The sequence below is a fragment of the Pinus tabuliformis genome, chromosome 8, assembly GCF_031772625.1.
Source record: "Pinus tabuliformis cultivar Carrire ecotype Pingquan chromosome 8, CPIR1, whole genome shotgun sequence".
Classification (NCBI taxonomy): domain Eukaryota; kingdom Viridiplantae; phylum Streptophyta; class Pinopsida; order Pinales; family Pinaceae; genus Pinus; species Pinus tabuliformis.
The window spans coordinates 1808862931-1808880412 of record NC_142294.1 but is presented as its reverse complement, the minus strand read 5'-3'; positions in this window follow the sequence as shown (position 1 = coordinate 1808880412).

Here is a 17482-nt window from a genome sequence, read left to right as displayed (position 1 = left end):
CCCTTCTTGTATACTGTTCTTCGCTTAATCGCCTTTGCTCCGATACCATGTAGAAATTCCCACTGTAGATCAACAGATTATGCAATATACTAAAGAAATATACAAGATCTACTTCTACAACAAACTTTGTGGAAGCTTAACTCAATATGAGCAAGATCAATTAGAACACATATAACTGAGAATGAGAAATCAATCACACATAACACAAAATAAATAACCCGAGGAAAGCCTCAGCCGAAAACCCAATCTCTGTATTATCATACAAGTGGAAATATGTTCGAGTTACAAAAAGAATCAGCTCTCAAGCTATCCTGCTCTCTCTGTAATCAAACAATGCTGCTCATAGATAGTCAAAGGCTCTCACAACCTTCTCCTCTACCCTCCAAGCCTCCTATTTCCTTGCGTAGCTTTTCCTAGGGTCCAGTGCTTCCAGTTGTGTGAATTCCCACCTCACACTCCTCACTTGGCTCAGAATTAACTACACAAACCTGAAGGAGATAATTCCTTCTGCATGGATGAGTTTCCTATATAGGAAAAATCCTCCAACTGATAGTACACTGTCCCTTCCTCTGATCTCAACTGGGTCTCTAACTGAACTGACATGCATGAGTTATTTATGAGAGAATATTCAGTTATCTGAAGTGCAACAGTTACATGCATGCAAGCATTAACTAACTGAACTCAAAATTAATTCAACAAACTGTTTGAATTAATCTAACTGGACTTGACTCAGTTAACTGAGCCAACTAATTATAACTCAATATTACAACTCATCTTTATATCTTTAATTGATGGATAAATTCCTCAATCAATGGAGAAACTGTTGCATGTTTTCACATAGACTTCATGTTTGATTTCCTACAACTAATTAACTCAAGATGAATTAATTAATTATTTTACAAACAACTGCTAAGATCAAATTCGAATTTTACTTCTCAATTTTAGTTCAGGGACTAACTAAAATTGGAATCTATCCTGAAATCCTATTTATAGCAATGCTATTTTTAGCACTTCCATTTTTCTTTCCTTGTTGCTATGTCCAACATTGGTACCTGAGATTCTATTTATAGCAATGCTATTTTTAGCATTTCTTGTTGCTATTTCCAAAATAAGTACTCGATTTATGACCAAGATTTATATGCTATTGTGCAAGCATTGAAGAAATGGAAACATTATCTATTGTTGAAGGAGTTTGTCTTATAGACGGATCACAAAGCCTTGTAGTATATAAACATCCAAGGTAAGTTAAATCAGAATCATACAAAATGGGTTGAATTCTTGCAAAGTTATTCTTTTGTGTTGAAGCATAGAGCAGGGAAGTCCAATAGGGTAGCTGACACATTGAGTTGACAGACAACATTGTTGAATACTATGTTTGTCGAAGTAGTGAGTTTGAATTGCATGAAATATTTGTATGAAAGAGATGCAGATTTCTCAGAGGCATGGAAGGCATGTAAAGAGCCTTGGAGTGTAGATAGAACACCATATTTGGATTACCATATCCAAGAAGATTTTTTGTTTAAAAATCATTAGTTTTGTATTCCATAGAGATCCATTAGGTTGAACCTTATTAAATAGCTCCATAGTGGTGTTCTAGGAGGTCATTTTGGTTTTGATAAGACCATGGCATTGGTGAAGGAAAGATACTTTTGGCCCAACATTGGTAATGATGTGAGGAAGTTTGTTGAAATTACAAAATTTGTCAACTAGCCAAAGGTAAGAGTCAAAACACTAGACTTTATACTCCCTTAAAAGTACTGGAAATACCATGGGAAGACATAAACATGGATTTTGTCTTAGGACTTCCTATGACACAATGGAAACATGATTCAACGATGGTAGTTGTGGACATATTTTTGAAGATGACACACTTCATAGCATGCAAGAAGACTAGTGAAGCTAGTGAGGTGGCTTCATTGTTCTTCAAAGATGTGGTTAGATTGCATGGTTTGCCACAAATTATTACCTCAGATTGGGACATGAGATTTCTGGGGCATTTTTGGAGGACACTTTGGAGAAAGTTAGGCTCATATTTTCTTTATAGTTTGGCATATCATCCACATATGGATGGAAAAGCCAAAGTGGTGAATAAGAGCTTAGGGAATTTGTTGAGGAGTTTTAGTGGAGAGAATCATAGTCAATGGGATTTAGCATTGGCTCAAGCTGAATTTTCTTATAACGATTCAATGAATTGATCCACGAGGAAGAGTCCATTCCAAGTTTTATATGGAATATCAATGAAAGGTGTGGTGGATTTGGTGTCATTGCCTAAACTGGAAAACCAAAAGAATGCATATGCAATTAAATCTATGGAAAGAATACATGAGTTGTAGGACCAATTCAAGAAGAAGATGTAGCTCAGAAATGAAAGCTATAAACAAAGAGCAGATTGGCAAAGGAGAAGGAAATTATTCCAAGAAGGTGAGATGGTTATGGGTCACATGAGGAAGGAAAGGTTTTCGAGAGGTACATATAACAAGATGAAATATAAGAAGATTGGTCCCTGTTGCATTCTAGAGAATATTTCAAACAATGCTTATTGCTTGGAGCTTCCAGAGAAGTTTGATATATCGCCTACATTCAATGTAGTAGAACTTTATGAGTTTCATGAGGGAGAGTGAGGTACAGATGAAGGTACAACTAGTGAATGGGAGCAACATTTACCAATCAGGCCAAAAGAATAGATTGAAGAAATTCTTGCTACAAGAATTGGCAAGAAGACTCATCAGAAAGAGTACCTTGAGTATTTAATTAAATGGAAGAATTGAGGGGAAGAAGATGAATTGTGGGTTACTGCAAATTAGTTATATCACTTGAATAACTCTTTTCCTTTAGTAGAGGTTAACATATGAGTTGGGGCTCATTTTTCTCTTACCAGGGGTGTATGACGTAGGAGCATCTCTTGGTTCAGGCAATCCTCATCACCCAAAAATATTTGAATTTCTACAAACGTAGTTAGAGTTCAATAAGGAGGGTTGAAACTCCATTTTCCATGTTATCATTGTCACATGTAATTAATTTTATAATAGGTTGAAACATATGTTGTAACACTGGTTTAAATGTTTCCATGATGTTGCATCTTGTGAGCGTTTCTACTATTGTGTTCCGTCATTTGACAATGTTGTCACATATGTTGAAACACATGTTGGAACTCCACTTCACCATTGCCATCAAACACAATGATATCCTCCAGTTTTCATGTGATTAGGTCGTGTCACAATCGCACACACAAGTGAAATAATGAACACTCATTGTTGAAGCCGAAACGCTAAGGCCGTGAGGAGGAGGTGAAGCGGTTGTGATAGTTTGGGGACAGTTTTGGCAACCGAGTGTTGGAAGAGTTTGTAAATGTCCAAGAGTAGTAGAATCAATTCAATGGATCAAAGGAAGATGAAAAGAGCGCAGTTGTGATGGAAGAGGTTGGGGGGGAGTTTCAATGGATGGTGGGAGGAGGATTTAGAGTTTGACTACTAGAACTATGCACAGAAGCAAGACTAAGTTGGGTTGAATGAATTCATTCTATTACAAACTTAGTACCAACGCTCCATGCATCCATGACTGTAATCACCTTTTGATATTTTAAATGTTCTTTGCTGTAACAACAAGAGTTTGCAATCATGTTGAAAGTTTAATAAACATGTATTGAATCCTTTGTTCTGTGTATTGAATTCCTTGTCTGTGTTTGAGTTTATTCTCTGTTTCAAATATGAGTTTTGTTGCATACTCTGTGAGAAGAGCATGGTGTTGTAACTGCTAGTGAGTTGCAGCTTGTAGCTATTGGATCATATTTAGGAGGAGTGACATGTCCAAATCACTCAACTAAGTCAGTCAATTTGAGTTTGCGGGCTAGAAGTAGATTTGTGCACGAGTTGAGAGGGGCATGCTCATAATTAGTTTGAACCTCCTATTTATTGGATTTTATGCTCCTCCTAACGTAAGAGTAGCTTATGAAAATGGAAGTGGTTGACTACCTTTATCCTCATGACTATTTCAATACCTAGGGAGGAGTTCTTGCATGTGGGTTTTGTTCAAGGGGTTTTTTCATTAAGATAAAAGGTATGGTGAGAGGGGGTATCGATCCCTAATTAACTTGTTAGTTTTCGAGAAATTTGAGTGTTGGAAAATAAATTTTACTGGTGTTCCTGTTATGAAGGTAAATCCCCTCTGCGGATAGAGGCGATCCCTACTAGCCCAAATGGGGTCTAGCAACAATCAAACAACGCTAACACGCAGGTTCCTAATTGCAAATCAAAGACCGATGATGAGGGCCTACTTGGATTCCAACGCTAATATTTGTAGAAGAGTTGTCACTCCCATTCCTTTGCTTCGGCCGGTCACAATCCCTACGATCCTCGTGAACGGACACCTGCACATGCAAAGAACGACACAAATACAAGCATAAAATCCAATAGATGCAACTATATATCAGTCAGAAAGGATCTAACTCAATCATCATTACAAAATACAATAAGAATGGAACCATAAGGATAGTTGTCTATTATTGATAAACAACAAAGAAGAATACAACCATAGTTCTGACGTCAAATCCTCTTTTGGCTGGGTGATCAGCAACACATGCCTTGCAAAGCTTGTTGGGAATGGGGAACAAGCCTCTCACTCCTTGGTCAATTCGATAAGAATCTCCTTACTTAAGATTTAGCCTCATGGGAATGAATAAGGCTCCATGTAGCATGAACTTGGCAATTCTCAGACTTTGGGACTTAGAATTTGGAACTTGGAGACTAACTTGTGAAAGGAAAAAGGACAAGCTTTTATAGATAGAGGAGAAGGAGTTAGGGTCATCCACAAGATTCATGGGATTGGCTTTATCACTAAGAAGCTTCCATGAAAGGTGGAGAACTACTTCCCTTCTATGGAGATTCGAAGCCCAACTGAACTAACTCAAGATGGAATCAGTTCATGAATAGGTTAGGAAGAACCTTCGTAAGTTGGTTTGTTAAAAACTTTACCCAACTGGGCTGGTGTGAGTGCGACTCTGAGACAGAGCGCCAGATGGCGCGCCCTCTTTGGAGGATTTCCCCCATTGGCGCGAGTGATACATAGTGGAACCGCGCCAATGGAAAAAGGGCTATTTTTATGGGTATTTTGCAGAAGGTGTCTTCAGGGCATATGAAGTACATACTCAAGGGGATACAACGCAAGTGTTTTCAGGTTATGTCACTTCTCATAGGTCCCGGAATAAGTCGTCCAATGTGCGGGAAAAGGGGTAACAGGGACGGTGACAAATTACTGTGTAACACTTCCATTTTCAAAGGAGACATCCAAGGGCTTCTTATAAATGCATAAATGCCTAATAAGCTAGTTGTTCGTAAAACTAATTATTTTTTTAGGATAAATTAATAAATTATCAAAGGAATTTTCCATATCTAGTTTGATGGCCATATCTTGCCACATGGAAACTTTGATGCTATAAATAACCTCATGGATTAGACTTATGTTTTTTAATATGAGTTTTCTAATTATGAAATCACCTTCTTCTTCTGAGATTGACTTGGGAATAATCATTCTTATTCTATTGGATCTTAATTTTGAACAAATCATATAAGAAGGAATGCACAATGAGAATAAATTATACCTACCAAAGTTGGAGGCATCTCTCTCTTTTGGGAAAAGCACAAAAAATGTGGAATTTATGCCACCAAATTTTTCCAGTCTCAAGATTCCTAATTTTATTTTGTAAAATGTAGGAATTTACAGGGTAAGTTCCTCAGATAGAAGACCAAAGGACGCCGCTCACGAATAGATCACAGATCAATACACCAGTATTCTTGACATGGTTAAAACCCTCAAAGAGGGAAACAATCCACAACCTTAGCCAATCCGACCACTTTAGGCAATTTATTAATAAAAGAAAGAAAATTTACATAAGCTTCTCTCATGAATGGTCATCCTACAAACGACCCTCCATGCTCTTTAAATAGAGATCATGGACCAAGCGGGTGTTAAGCCACGGATCAAGTGTCGGTAATACTGAGGAGAGAATGAACCGTTGGATCAATTCATGTCTAGAACATATCGTGACCGGCAGATTGTAAGTTACAAATGTACATAGTAAAGAAACACACTTTACCTAACTCTACACTAGACCAAGTTATACTTAACTATTTCCTATGTGTCGGAATATCCTAACATCCCCCCTTAAGAACAACTTGGGATAATATTGAAGGATGTACAAATATGACACAATAGGAGAAGGAAGGAGGCATTAGAGCCTATCCCCCCTTAGTGACAACTTCCTGAACTACGACCATAAATCTAAGTTTAGTAAACTTTGCCTCTGTGAGAGCCTTTGTAAAAATGTCTGCAACTTGATCATCGATTGAACAATATTGCACTTCAAGAACATGGTCATGAATGAGCTTTATGATGAAGTGCATGTGTAGTTCAATGTGTTTATTGTGCTGATGTTGGACTAGATCTTTGCATAGTTGAATGGAACGTTGATTATCACACCAAAGTGTAGTTGGATGCTGCTGCTGAAAACTAAACTTTGACAGGATTTGACGAAGCCACAAGGCTTCCTTACTAGATTCTACGATGCCACGATACTCTGCTTCTGCTAAAGAAAGAGAAATGGAACTTTGTTTCTTGCAAGCCCATGTAATAGGTCCAGAACCAAGAGTGAATACATAACTTGGCATAGACTTTTGATCATCAGGGTCACCAGCCCAATCAGAATCAGTGAAACCAACCAATAGAGGAAATGCTTCTGCACTGTAATGAATCCCAAACTGAACTATACCTCGAACATAATGAAGTATTCTTTTAGATGCTTTCCAATTACTTTCATGTGGGTTTTTCATAAATCGAGCAATAAGGCCAACAACAAAGGAAAGGTCAGGACGAGTATGGGTCAAATACAAAAGTTTTCCTACAAGATGACGGTATAAGGTAGCATCAACTTCAGGGGAAGTACAAGTGACTGAAAGTTTAGCTCCAGATTGAAAGGAAGAAGGGGTTGGCTTATAGTCTTCCATGTGAAAGTGGCGTAGAAGATCACAAGCATACTTGGACTGGGAAAGGGAAATACCTTCCTTGGATTGCAAGACTTGAAGACCAAGAAAATAATGCAAGTGTTCTAAGTATGTCATTTCAAACTTATTTTTAAGGCTGGACTTCACATGGTTTATAAGGTTGGGATCACTACCAGGAAGGATAAGATCATCAACATAAAGAACCGGAATGATAAGAGACTTACCCACTTTCTTGGTGTAGATAGTATTGTCAGAATGACATCTAGAAAAGCTAGTATGTAAAAGCAAGCTATCCATTTTGGCATACCAAACCCAAGGGGATTGCTTGAGACCATAAAGGGATTTCTTAAGCCGACATACAAGGTTGGAGTCTATTTGTATAAAGCCAATAGGTTGTTCCATATAGATTTATTCATGCAAGTCCCCATGCAAGAAGGAAAATTTAACATCCATCTGATGGATTTCCCATTTGAAAGAGGCAGCAAGGGAAAGAACAAGGCAGATAGAGTTCATTTTGGCAACAGGGAAGAAGGTTTCAGTATATTCAATGCCTTCAACTTGTGAAAAACCCTTAGCAACAACACGAGCTTTATGTTTATCAACTTTTCCATCTGGTCCATACTTGGTTCTATAAACCCATTTGCATTTAACAAGTTTTCATCCCTTTGGAATAGGAACAAGACCCCATGTATCATTTGCCAATAATGAACGATATTCTTCATTCATAGCTGCGTCCCAATATAGATGGCCTGAAGCTTCTGCAAAGGTGTTAGGATCATAATTTGTTGAAGCTTGAGCTAGTAAAGAAGAGGCTCTATCGAACTGAGAACATGTACGTCGCTGATATGTAGGATCACCTGCAAGAGCACCTGTGGCATCCCGAGTAGCACAGACCCATTTTGGAAGTTGAGGAGCTGAAGGAGGATCCTAAGAAGGTGGGGGAGGATTGTCATCCTCGTTGTCATCATCTGAAGAAGAAATATTTTCATAAGTAGAAGGGATAGAGAGAGGTGGAACACTCGCCGAACTAGGCTCGTAGGTCGATATATTTTCAACAAACTTTACATCTCTTCTAATGATAACATTTTTGGACTTAAGTGGAATAAGTCTCTATTCTTTGACATATTCAGAATATCCAACAAAAATACATTTTTCACTCTTAGGTTCTAAAGCTTTATGTTTCTCATCTCGAATATGGGCCCATGCTTCACTTCCAAAAACACGAAAGTGACTACATCTGGTTTAATTGAGCTCCATGCTTCTTCTAGAGTGATATTCTTTAAAACCTTAGTAGGAGTGTGATTTATTATGTAATTTTCATAGTTAGTTTCTTTTTCCCAAAAATTAAGAATAAGTCCTTTAGATTGAAGCATACAATTAGCCATTTCCTTTAAGGTGTGATTATTCCTTTCAGCTACACCATTTTGTTGTGGAGTATATGGAACAATATGTTGCATTTGAATTCCATTCTCAGTGCAAAAGTTGATGAATTGTTGTTAACATATTATCCGCCATTATTAGATCTTAGCTTAAGAATTTGATGTCGAGATTATTTTTCAACAAAGGCCTTAAAGGCCAAGAACATGTTAAATACTTCACTCTTGAGTTTTAAAAAGTATACCCAAGTGCATCTGGAGAAATCATCAATGAAAGTTAAGAAATACTTGTATCCATAGAATGAAATAACTGGAAGTGGACCACATAAATCACTATGCACAAGCTGTAAAGGGGTTGAGGCGTGCCAAGAGGCACGTTTTTCAAAACTATCCTGATGATGTTTTTCGAGTACACATCCGAAACAAACACCATCTCTGCAAGATATCATGGGAAGACCTCTCACCATATTTTATTTAAATAGATTTTGAAGGGAGCGATAGTTTAAGTGACCAAATCACTCATGCCAAAGTTTGCTCACTTCATCATTATGAGAAACAAATACCGAGGGAAGAGTTGATAACCCAAATTTGTTAAACTTAAACAACCTTGTAGAATCATCAACAATGCGAGTAGCTATAATCTGTTTAGGATCTCTTAGGTCCTTAATTACAACATTGTGAAGTGAAAATTCAATGGTTTTACTTCACCTGAATGAGTCATCTGATATATAGATAGAAGGTTGCAGGATAAGGTTGGAATACATATTACATCATTAAATTGACCATTGTCTAGATGAACAGTTCTAGTCCCTACAACACTAAGAGATCTATCATCACCAACATATATATTTTTGGTGTTACAATCATTTAAAGAAGAAAAAATGGCTTTGTTTTTGGCCATGTGATAAGAAGCTCCAGAATCAATGAGCCACTCATGAGAATGAGAAGAAGAAGACACATTTAGTGCATAACCAGACCGAGATGCTTGACAACCACATGTAGAAAGTGTTATTCCTGAAGATGAAGTTGAAGTTGAAGAGTGCTCCAAATGGATGTTATGCTTCTTCATTGCTGCTTCCAAGGCTTCCATTTTCTTAAAGCATTTGGATTCTAAGTGGCCATCTCGATTACAAAAGTGGAAATGTCTATCAGTCTTTTTCCCTTTGTTTTTATTTGCCTTATCATTTTGTTGAAATGATTTTTCATTTTGAATCTAAAATTGCTTAGGACCCTTGTTTGGTTTAGGACCATTATTTTTAGGATACTGCTTCTTAGGATTCTTTGAATTTGGTTGTTTCTAGGTGGCTAAGGCTCTCTTAGAAGAGTTTCCAAGATTAAGAAGATCAAGGTGTAAGAGTTTTTCTTGTTCCCTTATTAAAGAATCACAAAATGCATCAAAATAAGGGGACTTGTAAGCTTGTCCTTGAGAAATAAATGCTTCTCTAATAGAATGGAAGGTGGAAACAAACACAGAGTAGGCTGGTCCCAACTTAGTAAGAATGGAATAGATAAGGATACCATCTTCTTTCTTAACCTTAACACCTTCCACGAGAAGTCTAACGGTCTTAAACTTGGACAAAAAATCTTCAATGGAAGAAAAATTATTCGGGTCCAACGTAAGAAACTCATTTTTGAGTTGATGGGCTCTAATTTCATTTTTAATTCCAAAAACTTTAGTGATTTGTTTCATTGCTTCATTAGGGGTATCAAGTTCTATGATATGGAATCTATGTTTGGAGAAATAGACATCCCTATCAACCCATGTTCTTGATCTTGCCTATTTTCCCATTTGGATGCCTTATCTTCGTCTTTAGGTTTAGTTTCTTGGCCTGAGGCTGTTCTGTAAAGACCTTTACTTCTAAGTAAATCCACAATGTAGGACCACCATTGGAAGTAGTTGGTGCTGTCAAGAATAACTTGGCATGGACTTTCCATTTTAACAGAAACTGAAGCTGTAGATGCTGAAACTAAGTGTTCTAATGGAAATATCTTGAAAAATTAGGCTGATTAAAAAAAACGGCTCTGAAAACGGCTTCTGGATGAAGAAGTTATGGCTTTTTGAAGAAAAAATGTTGAAGATGTTGGCAAAGTGCGTGAATGTGCGGGAGTGAATGATAATGTTATATTTAAAAAAATCCCCCCTTTCCCACCCCCACTTTCCAAACTTAATCTAATTAGCTCACTTTAAAAAAAGATTTTATGTGACCCACTTTTATAAATAAGTGAAAGTCACTTTTACAATGGTACTTTATGAGCTACTCACTAAATTGTAACTTAAATAAAAGATAAAGAGACTTTAGAATTATAAGTGACTCACTTTTTATAATGGGTGAGAACAATTTTACATAAAGTAACTTTAAAACATAAGTTACATGTGCTTTTTGAAAAAGTAACTCAACAAAAAGAAAGACTTGAACTCAAGACCTCTATTCTCATAAAGTAACTTTGGACCAAGGGAGCAAGTTTAAAAGATTATTTATTTTTGGAAATAAAAGAATGTTTTTTTTTTTAGTCATTGAAGCTTTGGGGTGTGCGCTTACTTGAAAAAACTCTGTTTTCTTACAAAACAAAAAACCACACAACCCAACACAGACATAAAAAAAAACAAACCTTATGGCTTGAAGTTACTTTTCGACGGAAACTAAATATTTTCCTAAATGTTTCTGATTTTCCAAGATCACACTAAGGCACAAAAGAGCAACTTTGGACCAAGTGAGTTAGTTTAAAAGGTTAGTAAATTTTGGAAAAGAGGGGGGGGGGGGGTTTGTTTTGTTTTTTTGTTTTTTTTTAGTGACTGAAGTTTTGGGGTGCGTGCTTACTTGAAAAAGCTCTTTTTGCTTACAAAACAAAAAACCACACAACCCAACACGGACATGCAAAACAAACCAAACCTTATGGATTGAAGTTAGCTTTCACCAGAAACTAAATATTTTCCTCAATGTTTCTGATTTTTTGAGATCACACTAAGGCGTGGCGGAAAGAGCATATGCATGAGAAAAATCCTTCCTTTTTGTTTCTGATTTGCTCAGATTACACAGAGTCGTAAGGAAAAGAGAATACACAGAAATGAAAGTTATAGATTCAGTAATAAAAAAAAACAGAGAGCTAAATAAACCGAAATAAACAAAGAGATGAATAACTAAAATCGCAAATAAAGATTGTATACCTCCAGATCTTAAAAATGACGTAGCTAGGGCTCAGAAACCTTTTTGCATGAAACGAAAGGGGTTCCTCACTGGAATAGATGCTCCTAACACAATAGACTAGTCCTCTTGGCTCGAAAGCAGTAAAAAACAATAGATCTAGGACACGATAGTTAGATGTAGTTGTACCAGCTTTGGATTTGGATCACCAACGGATGCGACCCTCAAATAGCTTTGATACCATGTCGGAATTTACAGGGTAAGTTCCTTAGATAGAAGACCAAAGGACACCGCTCAAAAACAGATCATAGATTAATACACCAGTATTCTTGACGTGGTTAAAACCTCAAAGAGTGAAACAATCCATGGCCTGAGCCAACACGACCACTTCAGGCAATTTATTAATAAAAGAAAGAAAATTTACATAAGCTTCTCTCATGAACGGTCACCCTACAAATGAACCTCCATGCTCTTTAAATAGAGATCATGGACCAATCAAGTGTTAAGCCATGGACCAAGTGTCGGTAATACCGAGGAGAGAATGAATCGTCAGATCACTTCATGTCTAGAACATATCGTGACCGTCAGATTCTAAGTTACAAATGTACATAGTAAAGAAACACACTTTACCTAACTCTACACTAGACCAAGTTATACTTAACTATTTCCTATGTGTCGGAATATCCTAACATAAACATGTCTATGATGAACTATCATTCTTATAAAAATGTATAGAGAGGCCATAAGGACTTCGAGATTTTTCTTGACATAAATGCATTGTAAATTTCATCCTTTCTAATAGGGTTATTGAGGTATCCATTTAGCTAGCGACTTGGGAAAGTTATTTACTAACCTGGAACCATTTGATAAGGATTTTCATTAAGTTTGGATTTTCTACTTTTATTTGTCTATAATTTTGAGAATGTTTTTCCTTGTTCTTTTCTTTGCATTCTAACTCGAAACAATAAGCTTTGAATTGAAAGCGTGAAAGAGATGGGACCCATAAATTTTATTTTTTCACCATTGTTTTATGTGATTTCTAACTTGAAACAATAAGCTTTCAATGTAAAAGTAGGAAAGAAATAGGACCCGTAGTTTTTGTTCATGTTTAGTATGGGTAAATGGATCCATGGTGCTTGAAACAATAAGATTTGAATATAAAAGCAAGAAATAGATGGGACCCATAGCTTTTATTCATGTTTGGTATGGGCAAATGGACCCATAACACTTGAAACAATAAACTTTGAGTATTACATGGAACCCATAGCTTTTATTCATGTTTAACATGGATAGATGGATCCATAGCTTTTTTTTCATATTTAGCGTGGACAAATATATTTAATTGTTTGTTTTTATATAATTTTATGGTCATATATGAATCCAAAACAACATTATTGCAATCAAACTCATTTTAATATGTGGAAGTTATTAAACTTAAGGTGTATGCATAACCATATTATATGAGTGATCAAAGACTTCCATAGTGATTCATATTGTTATAGATTTCCAGAAGGGCATTGTGTAATATATGTGATCCGTCCAACATTTTGGATGGGAACTCCATCCATCATCAGGGACCAAAGAGAGCCTTGAGAGTAAACGAGTGTTGGAGCGCCTTTTTATAGGAACCTTTTGGATTATGTATTAAAAAAGGGTTCATATAAAAAGACGCTCCAACACTCATTTACTCTCAAGGCTCTCTTTGGTCCCTGATGGTGGATGAGTTCCCATCCGAAACGTTGGACGGATCACATATATTACACAGTGCCCTTCCGGAAATCTATAACCATATTTATATTTTTTTTAAGATTTGAATTTATATTATCATAATAATAATAATGCCTTATTTAAAGTACTAAACTATATATATATATATATATATATATATATATATATATATATATATATATATATATATATATATATATATATATATATATATATATATATATATGGGTATATTCTAGTATGGGGAAGATGTTTTAGTGTTTTTAAATGAGTGTAAACATTTAAATGTTGGCTAAATATAGGAAAGATGTTGTAGTGTTGGTAAAATGAAGCTTCAAAAAAATAAAAAATCAAACAATCAAACAAACATAATGTCCCCTCAACTAAAAAAATAATAAAAATAATAATTCCATTCAATTCAATTTGCTATATTGTAATTTTTTTCATTAAAAAAATTACAAACAAATTTTGCCAAAAATAATCATAATATGCATATCATGTTCAAATACATTTAAATAACAATGATTTATATTCCTAACCATGATATTTCATAACGAATAATTAATAAACATATAAGAATTTAACAAAAAATGATTAATAAATATATAATTAAAAATAAAAATATTTCTAAATATAGAAATGCAAATTATATACAAAATATATATATTAACTATAAATTAAGATTCATTTGACCATATAAATTAAAACAAGTGTTGCAAAGAAACTTAGTCCGTGCCACAAAAGTTATAAATTATGCTCTCATAAAAATTACATATTTATTTTTCAAAGTTAAACATTTTAGTTTGCATTGGTCAATGCTAAACTATTTAAGTTCAACAAGAAAATCCATTGCTATAGTGATGCCTTGGCAAGGACTAATAAATTTATATCTGAAGTGGAGAAATTAGTTTACACAAGGACTTGCATAAATTTTGGTGAGTAGTAACCACTAGTAAGTCTACAAATTTACATTTTTACTCCTACTTATTAAAATGCTGAGGAACACATAAATAATGGCGGGAAATAACTCATGGTAAATTGATTCATATTACATTTTATTAGTATACACTTTTTATGCAAAGACTTGCATAAATTATGGTGGATAGTAACTAATGATATATATTATATTGATCTAAATATGAGTTATTTGGGAGGATTTATATTTGGTTGGCCAGATATTTGTGTTGTTCACATTGTTGTTGCCAAGTATTAGGGTAAAACATGCTAGAAAAAGTGGTTGGAAAGCAAGGCAATTTGAGTGCCCCTTATCTTGCAGCTAGGAGCATCAAGGTAAACTCTAAGAACATTCTTGAGCTTCAATTACCTAGTGAGTAGAGACTACTTTGGGGTATTAGAGGACCTTGAAAGAAAAGAGAGCATTCCACCCTTTTATTCCCTAATGTCTTAGTGGGTTGGACATGTGGATAGAGGAGTACAAGAGGGAAAGAAAGTAAAAAATTAAAATCCAACTCTAAAACCATTCAATATTTGAATACGTGGGACTCATCTATGACATTGAAGCATCCATATTATGAACAAGTGACCTATTAACCCCAAAGATTGGATTAGGAGAATAATGTTTTTTCGTGGGACTTTAATATGCATCTCTTTAGGATCAAGGGGACACCTTACAGTTCCATGAACACTAATGTACAAATATTCATCTCACCGTGTTGCTTCTTTCATAGTTGCTTGTAAGTTTTCAAAGAAATATAGTTATCCTTTTCCACCCACAAGGTTTCATTAGACTAAATTTTTAATCCTACACTCTTATAGGGATATCACTTAATTGGCATTAGCGTCTACTTATGTGTTGAATCCTTTCTACATGTGGAAATTTCCCCTTGTTTTTTTAGACTAATCTAGGTGAGCCCTAGGATCAAACCTACTAATTGCCACTATAACACCAAGAGTATATCCAACAACCTACAAGCTAGATATACCGATAATTTATGACTTAGCAAGGGTTGAGACTCCGTGTGGTGGGGGGGTGGGGGATACTCCTTGAGCCTTATCACAATGGGCCAAACATGTCCCTTGGAATTAAACATAGGTGAATGGGGAACAAACCATGATTTGAACCACTTAAACTACTAATACAAGACACCTTTTCTTCTTTTCTAAACCATGGTGAATCAATGACTCATTGGAGTACTTTGGGTGAGGCCTGAGAACAAACCTAGTGGTTTCCCACTCTAACACCAAGAGTATATCTAACAACTTTTAATCCATATATGGGCCAAGAATTTATGATTTAGCAAAGAGCTGACACTCCATGAGGGTAGGGGAGCCTACTCCTTGAGCCTTATCACAATGAGCCAAAGAAGTCCCCTATAGGATTTGGAATCTAGTAGAGGGAATAACATCCCATTATGGAAACCACTTGATTATCCCACGAAAATACTAATATAAGACACATACTCATAAATGTATTGAGAAAGTATGGGCACAACTCTTTATTACCCATGTAATTTTGAGGCTTTAAACAACCCTTCTTTCAGTTCATTCATAACCAAGATCAAATCCTCAATAATTTCAATCCTTCAACAAAGTCTCTTATAGCGAGGCAAAGCCTTGACAAGGATTATTTGTAATGAAACCAATAACCCAAACAAATTTTGTCCACAAAGCTCCCTTTTTGTGAAATATTATATATTACCTTATCAACTCCATGAGAAAAATAAAATATGGGAATACCATATGTTCTCTAATATCAACATTTTCAAGGTCTTTATGGGGTTTTTATGATTTTATTTTGGAGAGATTGAGAATCACTTTGATAAATCTCATCTCTTGAGCCAAACATTTTTTCTTTTTCTTTCGAAGAGTGCTGATTTTTTCCCTCTCAAGTGTATTATTATTGATTTGTTTGAGTAAATTAATTATTAGGTATATAATTAAGGAGGGAGAGGAATCCTTCCTATTAAATACATTTTTATTTTCACATAATCATACTTTCCAATTGAATAAGCTTAGGATTTTTTATTTTATGAGGATTATTTTCTTGAAGGATTTAAAGTTAGATTCAAGTTAGCTATTACTTTGTTTAATTTATAGATTTGGATATTTTTAATGAACTTAGACACAAAATATCAGAGGGATTCCTTTTCTATTTTAGACATAAAACGGGCCTCAAATCCCTCACTTATGGAGATTTTTAATAGTTATAATTTGTTTTAGGCTAGCGTTAAAAGGAAGTATTACATTTTGGGACTAGTTTTATATAATAAAAAAATCCAATAATTGGAGTGCTCTCTCCCTCTCCCTCTCTCTCTCTCTCTCTCTCTCTCCATAAACATATACATATATGAAATCAAGGGATGCTAAAAAACATTAGGCTTATGTTATTAACTATAATTTGGTCTCCTTGTTCCTATAATTCTTAAGACCCTTCTTTCAATATAATATTATTCCTTGGTTTCCCATGATCTAGTGGCTTCTAAGGATTTTGGATTAGGAAATATCTCTTAAAATATTTAGATAGGACACTAAATTCCTCATATAAGTGCAAAGGTATTTTGGGTAATTCTTTTCCTACTTTGATCTTATTTAATATTGACTACTCTCCAGTCACCTTAAGGAACTTGTATGGGTCGTGATGCTAAACGTAACCATAGCTTAATGTTTTGAAGTCCCTTTCGTTGTCTACTTGATGTAGCTTATAATTCCATATATTTATAGAATCCATTCCTCTTGGTACCTTATAGAGGAAGTTGTTTATCAATGGGAATCCCTAGTAGGTGGTTTTCCATCCTTATAATTTGTTTCAAGTTTGTTTCCACATTTTTCATTCTTTTCTTGTCAAGGGTGTCAAATGATTTTTTTATTGATATTCCTTCGATTGTGATTATTTCCAATCATGTGTGGCCATAGTTATTATGTGCCCATTGCTTTCATTGGGATGGAATCCTTGATGTTTTACTCTCCTCGATATCATAGATTTAAGTCTCTCTTATTATATCGATGATAAAAAAAATGTTGAAAACCATTTTTCTTCTCTATATAGAAAGATTCATACAATTTTATCAAGCTCCATTAAAAAGGCAATTGGAATAGTGAATATAGAACACTAATATATGGTAAGGGAGTGACTAGGATTGATTTTACATGAAAATTGATCTACTAGGTGAAACATGCTCTATTATTCTTTAATTTAAGTAAAATTAGATTCCATGGACTCACCTATAACATGTGCCATGATAGAGGGATTCCGCAATAGTGGATTTTTTCTTTTGATTTT